Here is a 20,046-nt window from a genome sequence, read left to right as displayed (position 1 = left end):
ACAAACTAACAAAATCATAAAAATTCGAAAAGGGTGTATGATGTTTTAAAAAGGCTCCCTTTTTAAAACATCATACACCATTTTCAAATTTGATCATTTTGTTGTTCTTGATCTTTGAAATATTGACAATAAAGATGTGCATTAACATATTTTGCTCAAATGGGAATTGTGCTCACACAGGAACACACACACCCGCATGAACGTCCGCACACATAAACATACACACAGACACACGAATGAACGCACACACACACACACACATACACAGTATGGCAGTGTAACAACATTAGCATGATACCTGATTTCTGAAAAGAATAGAATAACAATTGCGTACATGAACACAGTTGTGGGATTACAGTATTTTCTTTATAGTTTGTTCAACACCCAGCCTAATCCGCAAGAAAAAGCTCTTCACTTACAGTAAGAACGAAGAGGCTATTAATGTAACTACTGATTAATTGCTTGATTACTGACGCCATTAATTCTTCAATTACAAAATTTAAATTCCAAGCAGCTAAAACCTGAGGGTGGAGAAAGAAGGCATTTCCACACAGGTGTCAAGGCAATGGGCAATGGCAACTATTCTGAAAATCACATTGCTTTATAGATAACTATAAATAATTATATACAGCTTTTTTGTTTTTTGTTAAGAATAAAAACCTTGCATTAAACGACTAGCTACAGTACAATCCAGGGTTCTTGCAACTGATATATATATATATATATATATATTACACCTTGAAAAATATATATATATATATATATATATATATATATGTTTTTTGATAATTTGTAATTTGATTACTGTAATAATATTACCAAGTTGACCAACTAGAAAATATTCTGCAGTTTGGATTTGTGGATAACTATCATTGTCTTTAAGATACTTAATTATCCTCCTTTTCAAGAGATCCAATCTTGAAAAAAAGATTTAAGAAATTATGGCAGCAGAAAAGATGAAGTTGATATCCAAAGCAAACAATGTGTCCTCACGCTGACAAAGAAAGCAGCAAAATTGGATTTTTGTAGTGCAGTGAAGGAATTAGATGAAAAGAGATAAGGAAAATGAGATTAAGAAAAGAATGCATTTTCAACTTTTTTTTTTCTCCTAGCAGATTATAAACTGCCAGCAGTCTCTTTGTCTGGGAGAGAGTACTAAAGCATGACCCAGATTAGCAGGACTGCAGACAATTGAAGAGCAAGATCCGCAACATTTCTGAATTCATTTCTGGTTTATGAAATGGAAAAACTTCATACTGAAGCCAAACATACACATCTCTGTATGTGGACTACACACAGCCATTTAGCAGCATAGATGACAAACAAGCTAAACACACAAATCAAATCTTACACTTGTGGCATCAAAGGATGCTACAATGTCAATTCATCTGATTCATATGATGAACAATTATTATTGTTTATTATTATTTTTATAAGAAAATACAATGACTGACTCGCCAAAAGCTATAACATATAAATGATATATAAAATACATATATGGTATAATATTCAAGCGGCAGTGTATGAGAGATGCATTGTAAGAATAGTTAGTGCGGTGTGAAAGATGCCAAACAATAGCTGCATTAGCCTATTATATATAAACACAAATCTTTGTGACAACACAGTGCATTTATATAATAACAGTGCCAGCTCTGACTGGTATGAATCAAATACTGTACAGAAAGCACTTGTGTGCTTTATAGAATCTCACATGGCACACTACTCCTTACATCAGGGTGTAATTACAGCAACCAGCTCTTCACTCCTTTTCCCCCAAACCCTCCCTGAGGATCTGCCATCAGACCACTTAAAGGTAACCAATGGGGATTGAATTTGGCAGCCATAAAAACAAAAGACATGTCTCTTTGCATAACTCAACTAATCAATATTCATACTGAATAAATAAAATGGCTTTTTCGTTGATATTACTGAGAACTACGGGCACACCAAACAGATATATTTAGATTCTTCTCAGAGGATTCATACAAAATAGACAGTATGTTTCAGAGACACAATGGTTTTGACACTTCTTTTTAATGTAGCATCGACAGATAACTGGGGGTAATACGGATGAAGCTTTTTCACAATGCTCATTTGTATAAAATCAGCTGGTTTTATTAGGAAAAACAAGTTAATCACATAAACTACTGACCCATAGTCTACCATTAATTCACAAGTAGAGGACATCTATTCAGCTAGCTATGTGTGTCTCTACACTAGTTATATTCTAAATGTATGTTACGCTTGTATAAATCCTGTTTCATCATACCGTTCTTTTAGTTTTTGGCTGAATGCACAGATTTATGTAGCTGGTTTCACCAGTGCACATACAACGCTGCACAGCAGTTTCCACTGGGTCTTACTCCTAGCCCATTTCATGAGTAAAGTATTTCTAAGGGCTGTATCGTATTTTTGCATTATAAATCTGCCAGAAAAGCCAGAATGAATTATTTAGCAGGGCTATTGGAAATTCTAGTGGGGCCAAAGCCCCCTAAAATAGGTCTGGTGACGCCACTGCTTGGCAAAAAGCACTAAGTGATTTTTTTTCTGTCCTCCTTTTTGGGTCATCAAACACTTCCTGTCGTCAGTCTTTACAAACAAATGTATGGCTTCATTTAAAAGGTGAGGAAAGTGAAAGGGGACTTGACCTTAGGCGTTCTACACTGACTTAATGCTTGAGTGCCCACTGATTATGAACTGTTTAGTGAGTGACAGACAGAAGTGTTGGCTTTAACACAGCATGGCAGGAAGGGCAAAGAATGATGAGAGACTGTAGAGGGAGAGACATGTGTGACAGAGGAAGGTCGGCGTGTATGGTATGGACAGAGAGAGAGAGAGGAGAGGGAGAGAGATTGAGAGAAAGGAAGAGCAACTGATAGATAGATACCGAGAGTGAGATTAATGAGATATAAATCAAATCAGGTCACTTCTTGATAATGGCAGCAATCTTGTAACAGCTCCAAATATAAACCGGAATTCTTTATGGATTCCAGTGCGGGAGGGATACCCACTACATGAATCGTAAGCCTTGTCCTTTCTTCCTTCTCTCCAGCATTACAGCATAAACATGCAGGAAGTACCCTGACTAGTGCAATGAACTGGTTGAATAACGGCAGTTTTGTGAGTAGATGCTTTTAAAGTAATTTTAAATGACATGGAGGCAGGCACATCGGGCTGTTAATGTTTTTTTGACAGATTGATTTGTTTTATCCCTGATGTAGATAACTTCTGACAAACATTGATAAATATTTTTAATTTTTTATGATCCTGTAATGTATTATCTATTTTCAATGGGGAATTGTAAATATGTATTATGTCTGCAACTGTGTTAATTGTGCTGTTGCCTGTCTTGCGAAACAGATTCTTTATCACAATGAGTCAATTCCTGGTTAAATAAAGGTTAATTTAAAAAACAAAAAACATATGTAGGGAAATGTTTGTGATGCAGTCATGTTTTGCATACAGTGTTTTGTGACTCATCTGACATAAGTATGAATCAACTGTTTTGCTTCTATATAGGGTAAGAAAAATTGACCTTTTGTAGATATTTCATTGATCTACTGTATGTCTTCTAGTGTATGTCATTTTCCCTGCCTTATAATCTAATTAGAATTGTTATCAAGATCCCGGATTAATGTCAGTGATGGTCTTCACTAACAGCTAAAATGGTAAGACATCTCACAAGAGACTTGCTTATACACATTAATTTGTACACATCAGAAAGAAAGCAATAGGAATGCGGGGCTAAGTTTTTCTCATAAAAAGTATATGTTAAGCTCTTTTTAACATAGCTCCAAAACTATTAATAAATTACTAAGTGTTTAATCTGCCAATAACCTGTTGGTCTCATTTACTCTCTCTCTCTCTCTCTATATATATATATAGCATATTTATAGCTACAAAAAAGTAACATTCTTATAATGTTACAGATTTCAAGTAGGTTCAATTTCTGATCCTATGCAAATATGATAAGGTGCCAAATACTGCAAAATCAGAATTTCGAATGTATTAACAGCAATATTGCAACCAAGCTGTTTGACCAGTGTTTAACTTAGAGGCGAAAATTTGATTAGTTCTTCTGTTTTTTCTCTATTTTTGCGATTGCCCTGTTTGTATCTGACTAGTATAGTGCCTAAGTCTGAGAAGAGTTTCACAGCTGAATTAATTAAAAATACTCATTTTAGACATGTCCAGTTTTAACAGTGTTGTGCAACTTAATTTTAACCATATAACCAAAAGAGTCAGTATTGGCAATGCATTGCTGTAAACACTCAAAGTATCATAATTGTAGTCCATTGCATATGAATATCACATACTGTACGTATGTATCTATTTTGTACATTGCAGAGTTTTACACTTGTAAGTACAATATTCAACAACGTGTGTACTGTGTATTGACACTCTGGACTCCCATGTGTGCGTCAGTATGAATTGTGTACAACTAACCTTTGTCACAGCTTAAGATACAGAGTAATGCATTGATACTGAGCCCCATACAATAAAGTGCTTATGGAAAAAAAAAAACGTGACGATGGTCACACTGTTGGTCTCTTTCAGTGTCTTTTGTTATAACCAGCCGAGCAAAACAGACAAGCCGAGTACTTTGAATTGGTGCTTACTAGCCAAGTGAGACAAACTGACAGCTGCTCCCCTGCCCGCAGCCTGACACGTTTCCACTCACAGCGTGTCTGTCTCATCCATAACAAGATGGTGAAATGAATTTGATTAATCCAACAAACACCAATTCTTCCAGCAATCACCGCATGGAAATGTATTAAGAAATTACTGTATAAAAGAAGCAGTCCTCATTTAGAAGCCTACCCTTGTTGTGTGATTTCAACTATAGCCGCACTTATCAACAATTTTCATCCCATCCTGTATGTGTGTGTGCAGTTACTTGATTAACTCTGTGGTCCTTCAATAACATCCTCATCCTTGCACTGTTTTCATGAATCTCCTGAGGTTCAGTGCTCTCTATTATTTGCTTCCTCTCAATTCCCAGTTTGAGTTTTATGTGACGATGGAAAAAGCAGAAAAGGATTTTGCCAGCTCATTATCATCAGCATACAGTCCTAATTGGAAACGTACACAATGAAGGGGGAAAGAAGAGAAGAAAAAAAGCCATTAGTAGATGCAAGCTCATCTAATGAGCAGCAGTAACGTCAGCTACAAGTAAGCATTCTGTCTCAGCTCATCTGCCTATAACCTTTATTTCCCTTTCTTTATTACAGTGTATATATAGACATAGGAAATGTGGGGAAGGTAAAGGAATATAGCGTGCAATAAAGGTCTCCAGCCAGATTGAATTGGTAATGTTGCGGTTATGTGGCATGCGTTTTAACCACATGGCTGCCGGATGCCTCCAAGCAGTTTTACTTTTAATTATCAGTGTACTCAGATAAAAAGCTCATTTTCTACAGACTGCTTTGTTTATCCAACTATTTATTGGACTGTGTTTATTTAAAAACCTTTAACAAACTTATTTAGTTCTCAATGGTTGAAAACACAAATCCATAAATCATTTGGACACAAATTGAAGCAGGGTGAATTTGGCCTTACGTCAGTAGCAATTTTTCTTTGTGTAGTTCTGAACCTGAAAACATTGGCATTACTCAATCGGTAATGCTGAGAGCCATTATTAGCGGAGACAAGGGTCACATGCAGTAGTACGCGCAGAATTACTTTGCTTGCCCTTGGAATATTACTTTAACCTGAATGGACCTTAGATTATAATTCTGTGTATTTCATTTTTACCATAACAAAAGAACAATCTATTTGCCTTGACAGAGCTACAGTTGAAAGTTGTACACAGCTCGGAATTTCAAATGTTGTTGTGAAATGAAATCAAAGGAATGGAAGCCATATAATTAATTAAAGACCACCTTCATGACTCTGCTTGGAATAACAATTAGTTTTGTTTTCTCACAAAAAACGTTTATTACGTCATCCAATGTTCTTAAAATCTTCTCCTTTTCCCTCAGTGAAAATTCCAAAACCATGAATACGTAAATATTATTCATTTCAAATGGACTCTCAAATGTCTTTTCTCCGTGTACGTGCACTGGAGGATTCAGGTTTCCACAGTACACTTGTTTCCAATTTGGCTTCAAACTCTCATACATAGGCTACTGTAGTATTATCTCACTGTTTACAATGATGCGTCATTCTCTATGTTTTTATTTTTTATTTTGTTGGTGACGATGCTTTACTTGTGAGTCAACGTTCCGGTATCTGCAAGAGAGATTGGTGTGTCACCAGAGCGTGAGGAGGGCGGTGTATCATTACTGAAGGACATCACTGACACTTGTTATTCAGATGGAGGCCAGTTCTACAAAGAGACAAGTGAGCAATTGGCCTAACCCTCCATCAGAGAGTGACACATACCATGCAACACATTTTCCTGATAAATGAGTTACAGTGATTTCAATTGGACTCTTTGGACACAAGTTCTAGACTGGGTAAACCTAGCCTGATCTTCTGGCAATTTGATTTTACCCTGCAGCTACGGCTGGAAACCTGTACATTTGTAATTTGTCACACCTCTGATGCAGTAGAACATACAGAGCACCCTGACTAGTGTTCAATCTTAAAAGATTGAGCTTGGTCTGGTGATAGCCAGACTACACAAGTTCTCGACCAGGAGCTCATTTAGGGCAGCTGCCATTGAAAATACATGCAAGAATACGTACACATGTGCATCTGCAGCTGCATGAGCTGGTACACACACACACCGAGAACGGACATACACGTTAAATATGCAAATGCAAATGTGAACACACATACAGTAATAATTGTAGTAATGATGATGATAATTAGACTGGGTAAACCACGCCCACTCTCCATGCGATTCGATTTTGCCCTGCAACTCGGTCTGGAAACATGCATGTTTAATTCTCCAGCTTTAGTTCACAACTTTACGGGAACCAATCACAAAACTGGATTATCTACCTGGTGCGCTATTGGCGGGTTTAACACGACAACAATAGAGAAGCAACCGAGCAGCTTTTTGATTACTTTTTGAAGGACTATCCAATTGCGTACAGTCATTTGAACTATGCCCGTTGGTCACGCCTCTTGTGGAGAGAAAATACAGAGCAGACTCCCCAGACCAACGCTCAATCTCAAATCTATTGATCTTGGCTTGGTCTGGTGATGGCCAGACTAGATGATAATTATAATAATACATCAAATGTATATAGTGCTTTTCTAGGTATTCAGAAGTAGTATAGGTGACGTGTCCACACAAGTATCCATACAGTACAGTCAATGTCCATTAGACATTTGTCATCAGAAACAACCATGGTGATGGTCATGCTATTATTCCTGATAAAAACATAGTCTTCTTTGGTCCTTCTTGCACAATATTTTGATTCCTGTTATTCCTGTTGAATTCCTGAATTATAATAAATTAAATAATTTGTACCAACTGCACAGATTATCAACAGAAGGTGTGTACCTGTGAGAATGTGTCAGTGGTGTATGCTTTTAGCATGTGGAAATCTTTACAAGCTTTGTACGTGACAGGCTTATTGTTTCCCAGTGAGCAGCGTATTGGCCGTGTGGGCTTGCGGGTGACAATCATTTGTCACCGTGTGAACATTTAAGAGAGGCTGTGGGCAGCAAATGGCTGCTAACTACTAGTCTTCAAGGATGTGGGATGAAGGAGTCTGCCCATAATACCGCTGTCATTCCGGTGTCCGGTTGAGGTCAGGGTTAGAATGCATTACTTGGAGTCTGACCGAGCCATACAGAGGTCATTCCAGGGCTGCAAAACCCCGAACAGGCAGCGCAGTGTCCCTGCGGTTGAGTTTGGGGCTTAAGGGAACATGTGAGATAAGAGGGAGATAGGAAGCACATTGATGATATCTACAAACCAGAGACAAAACCGGAGGCTACAGTGTCAGAAAATATAACAAAATTAAGTCTGTTAAGATTGTCCGAAATTTAATTGTACACCTATTATCCTTTGGGACTGACACTGGAACTGGATAAACACTACACCAGTGTTCTCCTTCTCTGAACATATGACTGATTTTAAAATCTGTTCATTGTTGACATATTCTAGGACACATGCTTGCAATGTCTCCTTGATTGATGTGTTAGTACATCTGTGACATCAGTTGGACTGAAGATCATCTGCTATGAGAATGTTAGCTAACTGACAAGAAAAGCAATATGTGTGGTAACAACAACAATTGTTGTGATGGTAACAATGAGAGTGGAGGGACCTCTGGTGGTTTGGAAACACGTCATTCAAATAAAGAAACCTTTACAACAAATATATCCTCACTCATCTTGATTTGTATTTTCCTGAATATAAATATATGCTTAAGGGGAAAATATTATTTCACTTTAATTAATAATTTAAGTACGATAAGAAATACCTAAAAAATGATTGTCAGCTTTGTAATGTGTGTGTGTGTGTGTGTGGTGTGTGTGTGTGTGTGTGTGTGTGTGTGTGTGTTTCTTTATGGGTTTGTGTGTGTGTTTCTTTGTGGGTTTGTGGGTTTGTGTTTGTGTGTGTGTGTTTCTTTGTGGGTTTGTGTGTGTGTGTGTGTGTGTGTGTGTGTGTGTGACTAAAAATGCCACCGACAGATGACAGTGTGCCTAATTAGGGTTTAGGAAGTTTTACCTAGAGTCGTATCTTGTCATGCTGGAAGATTGTGGGATTTAAAAAAAAAAGAATTGCAGCTAACAGTGAAAGATTTAGAGCCCTTGTTTATTTCACAATAACACCAATTTTGTTTCTCTAATTGATTAAATACACTGAAGAAAGAACAAACCTAACAGATAATTGTATTTGACACCTTGCAGCTTCTCCGCTCTGAATCCTGGATATCACCATTGTTCTACTTAACAACACTGCTGTTAAAATGTTTCTAACCACAATTTAGAACTTAGACTTTATGACCTCTAAATACTACCTATATGTGTATTGATTTAATCTTATATTTCCAAATAGTACGCCACAAAAAGTATTAATGAAAAGATAAACTGATTAAATGGCACAATACCATGTACTTTAACTGTCTCCCTTCACAATGCACTTCCTATTCATACACACACTATCCTAATTTGGAGACCACACAAGGCAAATTCACAAAATGATTGAGTCGGGTATGGGTGCAGCCTGGATACCTCCTGTATCATGCCCTCCCGGGTGGTGCCTTCCCCCGAGCTTCTAATTTTCAAAATAAAAGCTTGGATCTGGTCCTCTATGTCTGTGTACTTCATTGTTTTAGATGTTTTTTTGAATTAAACAGTATCGCAATCATGCTAATGAAGACAATTATTTTTTTCAACAGATTTCTTAGATACAACACGACTGAGCAAGCAAATCAGTTTTGTGTTTGTATGTGTGGTGGGATTTACTCAGTTTGGAAAACTACAAAGTCTCTACAAAGCTACAGCTCAAAATGCCTGGCTTTCTAAACAGGGAAATATTACACTCGAGGGTACACTTCAGTGATGCTTACGGACCTCAAAATCAAACACTCCCATGTAATATGGTTTAAACAAACGTCAATGTTTAACGCTGATGCAGTTTTCAATGTTTCTTGATTTCAGAAACGAGGAGGTTTCATATTTTATCATAAACCAAATTTTACAAATGTCATATCTATAAACAGCTTTTAAAATTATAGATAAAAATATGTATACTAATAAATATGTAAAGTATTGGTTAAAGGTCCCATGACTCTTTGGATGCTTTTATATAGACCTTAGTGATCCCCTAATACCATATCTGAAGTCTCTTTCCCAAAATTCAGCCTTGGTGCAGAATTACAGCCACTAGAGCCAGTCCCACATTAAGCTTTCTTAAGTATGTGCCATTTCTGATTCTGTAGCTATAGAGGAGGAGAGATTTTGGTCATTTTAAAGTCATGATGTTTCTCTCTCATGGGTGGGCCAAATTCTCTGGGCGGGCAAAGCAGAAAAAGGGGAGGTACCTGCCCCCTATGGCCTCATAAGAAACAAGATTCCAGATTGGCCCATCTGAGCTTTCATTTTCTTAAAAGGCAGAGCAGGATACCCAGGGGTGCACACCTATCGCCATTTCTAGCCACTGGGGGGTAGGGGAAAAAATAATAATGATACAAAAATCTCATGAAGTGAAGTTTTCATGCTATGTTACTTTTTTATGCCTTTAACCGACCTAAATTTTAGATTATATCAGATCCTCTTCTGGTGGGAGGCATGGAAACTTGTTTTTATTGTAGCCTATTCTTGTGTGGTCTAACTGTTATGTATTTACAATTTTTTATTACTGCTTTATTTGAAAAGTCATTGCAAGTTTCATTAAATATACAAAAGGCTATACGTTTTGTTTAGTTTTTTCAATGCATACGTCACCATTATGTGTACCTTTTAATTTATAGTGAATGAGTGCTGTATGCTGGCTGTCTTTGTTAGTCCTATGTCACCTGCCTATGGACTACAGATGAAAAGTCATTATTCTTTACTAATTCTGGCAAATTTAAATGGGACGAGAGGTCTCCAAGCTGCAGCCATACACTCTTGGAATAAATGGGGAAAAGAAGGTGAAGAGAGTGACATCTGTCTGCAGTTGAAAAGTAAAATAGGACATTACATTAAAAAACTATCAGATACGTTTCTAATTGAATGATGCCAAGAATCAAAGAACAGTAAGGCTAAGATTCAGAAAACACAGATTGCGTCTCCAGGGAGGTCTGTTGTAAAGTTCTAGCTGTGATAGTCCAGAAATAAAGTAGGACTAATTATGATGTTTTTCATTCAATAAGACACTACCCCTTGTGAATTGACATGCTTGTTTTTTTAGACTTGTAACCATGGGAAAAGGTGACATTAGGAGGAAAGAAAAAACAAACAAACATGTAAATTGATTCCATTGCATCAATTCAATATCATTTTCATGAAAAAACCCAGTCTCCCGCCCCACTGGGAAATAAATAAAGGGTGGAAGAAATAAGAAAAACACCACATGAAAAGGAGCTTTGAAGTAATAATTGTATTAATAGAATAATGTGAGTCATAACAAACAGGATGAATGCCATTTTGCCTTTTTAAAGAGCTCTGACAATCATCACTGTTATATGTGAGTCTCAAAAGCAACGTGGCTACTGACAGCCTATCAAAGAGTCCAGATAGTCAGTGATTGATTTGCTTCTGTATCGGCTGTGAAAGAATTCCAGAATGATTTAATGCGGCAGCAATAATAGACGCAAAACTGTAAATGGACTGTTCTTATATAACGCTTTTCTATTCTCAACAACTACTCAAAGCTCTTTTACATAGTACAGGAACCGTTCACCATTCACACGCATTCACACGCTGTGGCCGATTCTGCCGTGCAAGGTGCCACCTGCTCATCAGATAAAAACTCGCACACATTTACACTCAACTCGGGGTTCAGTGTCTTGCCCAAGGACACTTCCACAATGGACTGCATGCCAAGGATCAAACCATCAACTTTTCGATTGGTAGGGGACCGCTCTACCACTGAGCCACAGCCGCCCAACATTATGACAACATATGATTAAAACAGACAAACATCGTCAGCCAATCCGGTCTCACTCCAAACTTGTCAAATAAGGACATTTGGGCAGTGGCTGTCCGCGTTTGATGCGACGAAAAAGACACCATTCGGCGTGTGTGTAGAACGTACTGGGGTAAGCAGCATCTAGACATTGTTTAGCGAGTAGTTAACCGGGGTTAACCGGCCCGTTATTGCCGTGTGTCAGGGAAGCCGCTTTCTTCTTTAACCGGCCCGTTATTCCCGCGTGTCAGGGAACTGTTAGCACACCCACGACCTTTCCCTAAACCCAACCATCCCGTTGCCGCAAGTCGTAAAGCCAGCCACGAGCTTTTCCCTAACCTAACAGCGTCAAAAGGGACAGCAATAGTCCCGACCAAGCACGTGCTATAAAACAACAACAAAGGCACCTGACCACACGTCCATATTTTACAAGATGGGAGTGAGAATGTGTTGCATCAGCCTAGAGTAACAGTGGTTGTAAGTAAATCTCTGTTCACACCAGTGGCGTATTTATTCTTGCAGTCAAAAAGCTTTGAGAAAAGAAATATCACCTGACACAATGTGTAATATATACTGTATATATTATAGTGCATAATACATGGTACATAAACTTCTTACAGTGTAGGCAGAGGTACCAGCATAGAAGCATTGCTTAGAGTCATACAGTTCTGCTTCTTTGTGTTTCCACTTCAGTACCTTTATATTGTAGTTTCTTTCCATTTTCTTCACAGGCTTACTCATGCATCAAAGCAGCCACGTGTCATTTCTCAGTCAGTGCCGTGCTGTGATTGGATGAAGCCTAGACAATCTAACTTTGTCCTTGTCTAACAATCAAATCCTTTCTTAAACCTTCAATCCTTCAGGAACAGAGCTGATATTCATCCGCTATATAATAAATAACAAGTATAAATACCAATAATCTTGTTTTTAAATTGTATTTAAACACATTATTGTACTCAGCATTGACAACACTAAAGCTGGAGATTAAAGGTCTGTATGCTTGACTCTGAATCATGTGGGTGACTATGCATCTACTACATGTACAGTACATAGAGTAACAGAACTTTGAAGATTGCTAGAAAAAATGCTGATGTATTACCTCACTACTTAATCAACACAATTGTTGCAACTTTAACTTTAAAATTGTATTTCTACCGCGTAAACGTAAGTTACCATACACAGTACTTGTCAGTATGCTGGCCTTGAATAAAAACTGTTGCAGCCTTGCCTTTGTGAAGGCTAATGGACCAAGGTGCATAAAGAGCATTACAAAAAGTCTGAAATAGTCTGATAGTATAGTTAGGGGAAAAGTCCAAGAATGCCCACAGTATACCCACAACACTATTTCCACCTATTAATCATTATTGTGGATGTTAGCAATCTTTTGGGAGTCATCATGTTTAATAACTGCTCTGCATGATTGTAAAAGTGATGCTATTTTAAAGGACACAGTGCACTCTATGGTGCAAATGATGTTCCATGTCCACATTTTCAAAAACTGATTTTTCCGAGAAAACCAGGCTCCGACAGCTTCTGTGTCACACTGACCGCTACAAAAAGTCAGTCCTACCACAGGCAATACAAGTTTTTAACACTTCATCGCTGATATCACAATAAGTGCAACTTGTACAAACAAAGGTTTTGCTTCCATTTTAATACGTAGCATTTAAGTAGGTTGTGTGTGTGCTTCTACATTCGTTCCTTTGGATTTTTTAAAATCTTTATTTATGAATAGTTTTCTTGAATTCTATCCTATTTATAATTTCTAGTTTATTCTGTATGTGTGCTGTGTGTCATGTATTTTGCTGCTTTAGCACTGAAATTTCCCAATTTGGGATCAATAAAGTCTATCTAATCTAAACACTCAACAGATCTAAACATTATTACGTTTTATTGATGGAATAAAACATTCTCTTTAACACAGACTTGCAGGGTGTTACTAAAAGAACAATGTGCCCCTAGTAAAAGTAAATTCCAATAACAACGTCCTTGAACTTCTGCGATGATGCTGTTAATTTGACTGACCCCTGAATATGATTAAGCAAACTTATGATGATTTAGAAGGTACATAATGTATCTTGGCTAAGTCATCAAATAGCTCAAGTAAATTGGGGGAAAAAAATAGAAATAGTATACAGTTAATTCATTCTGCCATTTATTTACTTTCCCACTAAATCCTTTTCATGATTACAGAGGGGCTCAAAGCTAAGACAGAAGAACATGCTGGTGATTTATAGTTTCCTCTCCGACAGAATTAGAGACCTTTAGACTGTGCTGTGTTCCCACTATTTAAGAAGTGTAGTTTGCTGAGGTAATACGAGTGATTTATTCTGGCTGAAAAGGTCTATTCTCAGTGTGAGTGAATGGTGTATCCGTACCGAAGAGTAACTTTACCTCTGCAGCTCCTTTTTTAAATGGCTGAATATGATCTGATCAAAGGCATGAAAAGGAGATTGCTATGTTTTACCTCTTTAGAGTTTAGATTGACCACATACATTTCTGACATGACAAACAAGCAGAAAACATCATCTTTTTTCTTTTAACCTTTCTATTTCTCCGCAAAAAAATTAACTCTGCACATGTCCTGGGGATCCATGTTCAGCTTCTGCTACTGTCTATTTCACTTCATACCTGCCAATTCAATCACAGTTCCAAGGGCCTCTGGTCATCCTCATGTTAACTTCCAATCCACCATAAAGCTGTCTCTGAAAACACAAAAGGCAAACTGTAAGAACACTTAAATATATAGTGTGAAACCATCTGTAGCTACTCCGTTTCATGGGCTCCATGGAATACAGATGAATAATGCATGTTGGGAAAGATTAGGATGTATCTACTCAACTACCAAAAATGCAATTTTTTTGAAACCCCCAGGATAGAGTGCATCTAATTCGAAATTCTCTTTACTGTTTCTAAATAATCATTGAGTCATCTTGTTAGTTTTCCCTTTAATCACTTACTCAGCACTGTTTCCTGATGCTGATATGTTAGTGCCTTTTGAGAACCTCTATCTAACAAGAGGAGCTTTACAGTACACTATTGTGAGGAAAAAGAGCTCATTCCCCAGGGACAAGTGGACAGTCAAAGCCATAATGCCTCAAAAAAACAACAACACACACACACACGCATAGCAGGGACACAATAACACACATATGCCAAACACAGAGGACAGACCCTGCTGAATAAATTATGGGGGACAAAAGCAAACGGAGATAGAGCTCTCCATCTCGCCTGCCATCCATTAGTGCAGAGCAGGAACTGTGAGTGCAAATAAGCTTATGTTTGAACCGCTGGAACATTATTGTGTACACCCATCATGACCTCAACCTTTGTTTTAAGATAAGGTTTTTTGCCGCCTCTGTCTCATATATGCAGCATTGCCAACAAGTCCTGTTTTCACATCACTGTTGTATTTCACCTAGACGACCAGCAGCTAATACAACACAGCAAACATACCTTAAACCATCTAATGTGCTGCTGATGACATAACAGAATAGAACCAAATAGAATTATATTTGAAATAGGGGACCGTTGCTAATGCATTTGCCGGTTTTAGTGAAATGGAACAGTTTTGCAGAGCTTTTTTGCTCATACTGTAACCGGTTCAATAATTGAAAACAGCTGTGGTAGTAAGTATAGCACATTTTTGGCGACTAGTTTTAGGCACAGGTTTGGTGCTCTAGTGAGCATTTAAGACAGCAGGACAGTGTACGTGGGACTGACTCAAATAAAATACATGGCTCACTTTTATCTTAACACAAGAACATGTTTTTGGACAATGAAGCTTTATGACATTGAGGAAAATATCACATATCATCAGACTTTTCTCTCAGCCACTCTACAGCTCTGCAAAGCTATGTGCACGGAAATAAAATGGTACAATGACGCTAAGGAACAAGATAAAATTATTCACAAGCTATACACGTAACATATGTAAAAGATGACCTGGTAATGTAAGTGTACATATTGTAAAACAACGTGAAGCACAGCAAGTTGAGGAAGAATTATCCAATTCTCTCGGGCTCAAACTTATAAGAGTGACAAATTATGGCTGCAGATAGTGATGGATATGGGCTTCGTCGTTGCAATCATCATCATTGTTGTTATTATCAACAACATCAATATTGCAAAACACACACACACACACACACACACACACACACACACCACACACACACAGCCCGTGGCTTCCTACTTCTTTGGCAAAACCCTACATGATTGCAAAGCTTTTCTCGGGTCAGTGTTTAGAAGGACTAAAGGATGCATGTTCTTGCTAATTAAGAAGAAAGAACAACACTCAAGCCTGTCAGTCTGGTCTGTCAGAGACAGCTGCTGGTTTAATGGCAGTTTAGTCTTTGTAAGCAAAGATATGAAACTAATGTAATCTGCTACTTTATAGTCTTACTATGCACATATGATTTTTTTTCTCGCTGCCACTGTCCAAATTTGGAAAGTCACACGCAATGCCAACGGGCAGCAGATTGGTTATCTGTGTGTGGCAGATCACGGTGGACTCGTTGCCTCTTGAAACACTGAATCCCCAAAAATGTAGTTAAAACTAATTGGAATGAAAATCATAGTACCTAGGTTGCAGCAATTACATTTAAAGAAACATTTTATTGCCACCTTATACTTCGCATGAACGCCAGGGCACCATCTGTTATCTCATCACATGAGACACCAGTCATTCCAATAAACTTGTAGTTGTATCTTTAGGGGTCTGCAAGACATCAAAGATCTGCTAAGCCATTTGTTTTCTTCTCTCTTTATCTCCAATGAACTCACAGAGATAACGTCCCTCTCTGGAAGAGCAGTACTCCAACAAATCAAGACTAATGTCAGTGCCTTCTGCACCAGATCACAGCATATTTTGACCCACAGGTCACACTACATCACCCACTGGAAATGACCAGAAATGCATGTCAGGCTGAATCAATTGGCTGCACAGCCAGTCGTTCAATTAAGATCTTGGGTGGGGGTGGTCAGTGTGGTTTGCAGTGTGGTGAGTACAGGCTCCCAAAGGAGCAGTAAGTGCTGAAATCAGCTCAGCCGTGGCTGCCATTTGTCATTATCTAATGGTAAATCCATCTGTGTCTGGTAGAGGGCCCTCGCCAGGCCAGTTTTTTAAGTGCCCTGACAATAAGGAAAAAAGAAGGATAGGGATTAACAGATAGCTAGATAGCTAGATAGATAGATAGATAGATCACATTTAAAATATCAGATATTAGTTCAAATGTACAATTTTGTTGTTAAATGACTACAGAATGACTCTATTCCACAAATTAGGCAGAGAGATCATATCAAGAAGTTTAAAAATATCCATGAAATCTCAAAGGTTTACTTTGACATAATGCAAATGCACGCAGCGATGCCATGGTGACGAGATAAAACAAATTAACGGACTTTAAAGCAGGAATTAAGATGGAATACAATTATCTGGAACAAAGAATGCCATTTTGTTATTCTCAATTACATGATCTGTGACTTAATTAAATTAGAATGCGGCTAAATCAGTACTTTAATATGATTTTAATTAATACACGTCTCAGCTTTGTACACCATTTGTTTTTAGACAATATAAAAAATAGCAGGCATATGCTGTTTCTGTTTATGTGTGTGTGTGTGTGTTTGTACAGTATTGCTTGTTTCTGTACTGGATCATGCATTATCAGTTGATAATCAAATCCACTGACAACCAGACTTTCTAGAAAAACTGACAAATATGCTTCCAAACTGATAGTGATTCAGAAGTAGTGTACGTTGATGCCAGATTTTCTCATTTGTAATTGTCAAACTGGTGCAAGATGATGTCTATTTATTTAAATAGGGTGGCTTCACGTACTCATTTCCAGGATGACACAAAACATGGATATCTACGAGTCCAGTGGTATTAAAATGGATGTAGGGCTGAACAGCAAAACATGATACACCACAGAACGCTGCATGTAGGGTTGTGGCCAAAAGCCACATGCCATACACCCGTTGTCAACACGTGACTTTTGTTTTAAAGAGATGCTTTTACCGACCCCCAGTTAGAACATTAGTTTCAACTTGTGCTGTACCAAAAGAATGCCACTAAGAAACTCTAGTACTAATTAGTGCAATGAGGGGATATATGGAATTAATATTTCTGATTAAGTGCCTGACTGAATTAGCATTTGAAGTCCAAAGAGAGTTCAAGGAGGAGGGGAGGGATGAGGTATGTTTTGCAGATAGAAAGGAATGCTGACAGACTGGGCTTTACAAGGAAAACAACAAAGGGGAAAGGTAGGATTACTGTGCTATGAAGCGTTTTACTGTTCATAGAACATTTTTTGGTTCTTGTTTTCACGTAGGCCAGTCTTGTCAGTTTGATTCCTTATTTTTGACAAGGAATTGTTCCTTCTTCTCATCTGCTTGTGAAATGGATCCATAGTCACCCTCCTGTCTTAGGCTTTCACCAGTGTACAGACCAGCTGTCAGTTGTTTATGATGGGAGAGGTAATGGGCTTGGCCCCATCAAAAATGTTAGTCTTTGAAGACATTGTGATCTCTTTTCCTTTAGAACCCGTCAAAAAGGATGAGAGAACGACATGGGGACGCTTACACTGAGAAGACGCTAAAGGTGGCACACAGAGGGACGTTTTCAGAGAGAGACAAATAGGGACACACTACTCAAAAGGCAGGCTTGAAAAGTCAGGCAAAAGGTAGTTTGAGGAGATGCAGGGAAGATGAAAGACACAGACTGCATGGTTAGCCCCAGAGAGAGGAGTAAATTACCAATATGAAATCTCTCCCTCGAAACGTCGGACTCTCATATGAAAGGCTGGCCAAAGCCTCTGAAGACAAAATGAATGAGAACGGATGCCATGGTACCACAGGGTGATACAGTAGTCATAACATACTAAGCCAATAAGCATATGCAAATCGATGCAAAAGCAATCTGGGATTATACAATAGAAAAATAACTGTTTGCAGTTTCAGACAAAATTTGACTCTGATTACAATTCTCGATAATTAATAAATGTGAAAGAAAAAGAAGAGACGATCACTCGTAAAAAGCAGTGAATTGAGGTAACAGGAGAGAGGAACAAATTCTAAGGTAAGGCTGATAAATGAAACCTTGGAGTGGGAGAAAGGGACAATACAAATCAAGAAGAAAAGGCAAAGTGGTATATAGAAATCTCTGTGGTGAATGAGTGTGATATGTGAACAAAACGGGTGAGAGACATATGGAGGGAAAAAGAAAAAGCGTGAGGAGGGCAGTAGAAAATTCCTTTTTTGGATTATCATTCATTTCATTTTTTGGTATGATGAACATCATGGTGAGTCACTGGGCGTGTCTGTCTCCAGGAAGAGATGAAAGCAGTAGCTGAAGTGGCTAGCCTGCTGTCCCATCAAAGGAACATGGCAAACTGACAAATTAGAGAGTTAATTTTTGCCCTTCTGTTCTTTCTTCAGATTGTCCTCATTTGGATTTTCCTCCAGGAAATAAATAGCTGTCTTCAATTGGTGCCCGGTTTCATTTAGGAACAACATTTTTTGTACAGTCACATTAACCTGTTATGACATAAAAAAGCCTGTATCTAACCATGCTGTAAAAGCCAATTCTGAAAATCTGGATCATCAAGTAGGCAGTAAGAGCGTGCAGACAAAACTGCATAAAATGTTTAATAGTTTGTTTTGTCAGCAGAAGCATGGTCACTGCAGATTGTGTTTTTGCTCTGTTATTGACAATGCCTACAGACGGTAATGTCGATAACCAGTGCTGTGATATTTACTATGGATATTCAAGGTCCACAGAGAATGGCTCAGTTGATATTGGTGACACTGCCACATCTTTTCTGTCTGTCACCGTTTCTGAATGTCCTCTGCCTTCAGTCTCCGGGTGAGCTGCTCAACATCTGCACGGCTTTCTACGTCACTAGCCGAGACAAGGTGGCTAATTGTAGCATGCTAGCGCCAGCATGATGGCTCATTCTCAATGGCAAAACACTGCTACTACACACTAGTTCACCATAACCTACAAAAGAACTACTTCCATGTCCCTGTTCTGCGGGTATTCCACTCAAAGTTAGAAGTGTGCCCTCGTTTGGCCGAAGTCTTCAAGCTAATCCTGCCACGTACTGATCATAGACAGTAAAGAAAGTAAGAGAAACAGCTAGCTAGCTGATGTGATCTTACCTAGCTACGACGCATATGCAACTCTCAACAAAGATAGTATAGAAGTGAGATGTCTCACTCTGTAGCCAAAACAGAGACCTAAACACAGAGGGTGAAAAGCGGAGCTGCAACAATGTGCGGTACAACAAAAATATGATGTGTTCAAAAACGAAACCATGTAAACCTATTCTGGTACAACCTCAAAATATAATTATGGACCTGAAAATGAGCATGATATGGGCGCTTTAAACAATTTAAACAATGTAGGCGCTGGACGCAAAATTGACAACTGCAGTCTTAAACTAACAAAGACATTTGCATTGTGCTTTGCGCTGCGCCGGGTGCAAGATAGGGCCCCATGAGATTTTATCTGAGCTATAATCCCC

General features: G+C 38.2%; 1 protein-coding gene and 1 long non-coding RNA gene across 3 annotated transcripts in view; one reads left to right on the top strand and one right to left on the bottom strand.

The window, feature by feature from the left end:
- The window catches only part of lrrc4ca (leucine rich repeat containing 4C, genome duplicate a), a 65,357-nt gene that overhangs the window by 7,614 nt on the left and 37,697 nt on the right, over window positions 1–20,046 (bottom strand). For both annotated transcript variants that reach the window (XM_032523956.1, XM_032523955.1), the window contains exon 2: window positions 14,150–14,223. The gene's annotated coding sequence lies outside the window, so the exon portion shown is untranslated. The remainder of the gene's footprint in view (window positions 1–14,149; window positions 14,224–20,046) is intronic.
- LOC116694302 (uncharacterized) lies at window positions 6,542–18,874 on the top strand. Its single transcript, XR_004333102.1, has 3 exons — window positions 6,542–6,628; window positions 17,454–17,463; window positions 18,864–18,874. It is a non-coding gene; the product is annotated as an uncharacterized LOC116694302 (long non-coding RNA).

This window comes from Etheostoma spectabile, chromosome 8 (assembly GCF_008692095.1).
Source record: "Etheostoma spectabile isolate EspeVRDwgs_2016 chromosome 8, UIUC_Espe_1.0, whole genome shotgun sequence".
NCBI lineage: Eukaryota > Metazoa > Chordata > Actinopteri > Perciformes > Percidae > Etheostoma > Etheostoma spectabile.
Note: the sequence above shows the minus strand (reverse complement) of the source record. Positions and strands in the feature narration are given on the sequence as shown.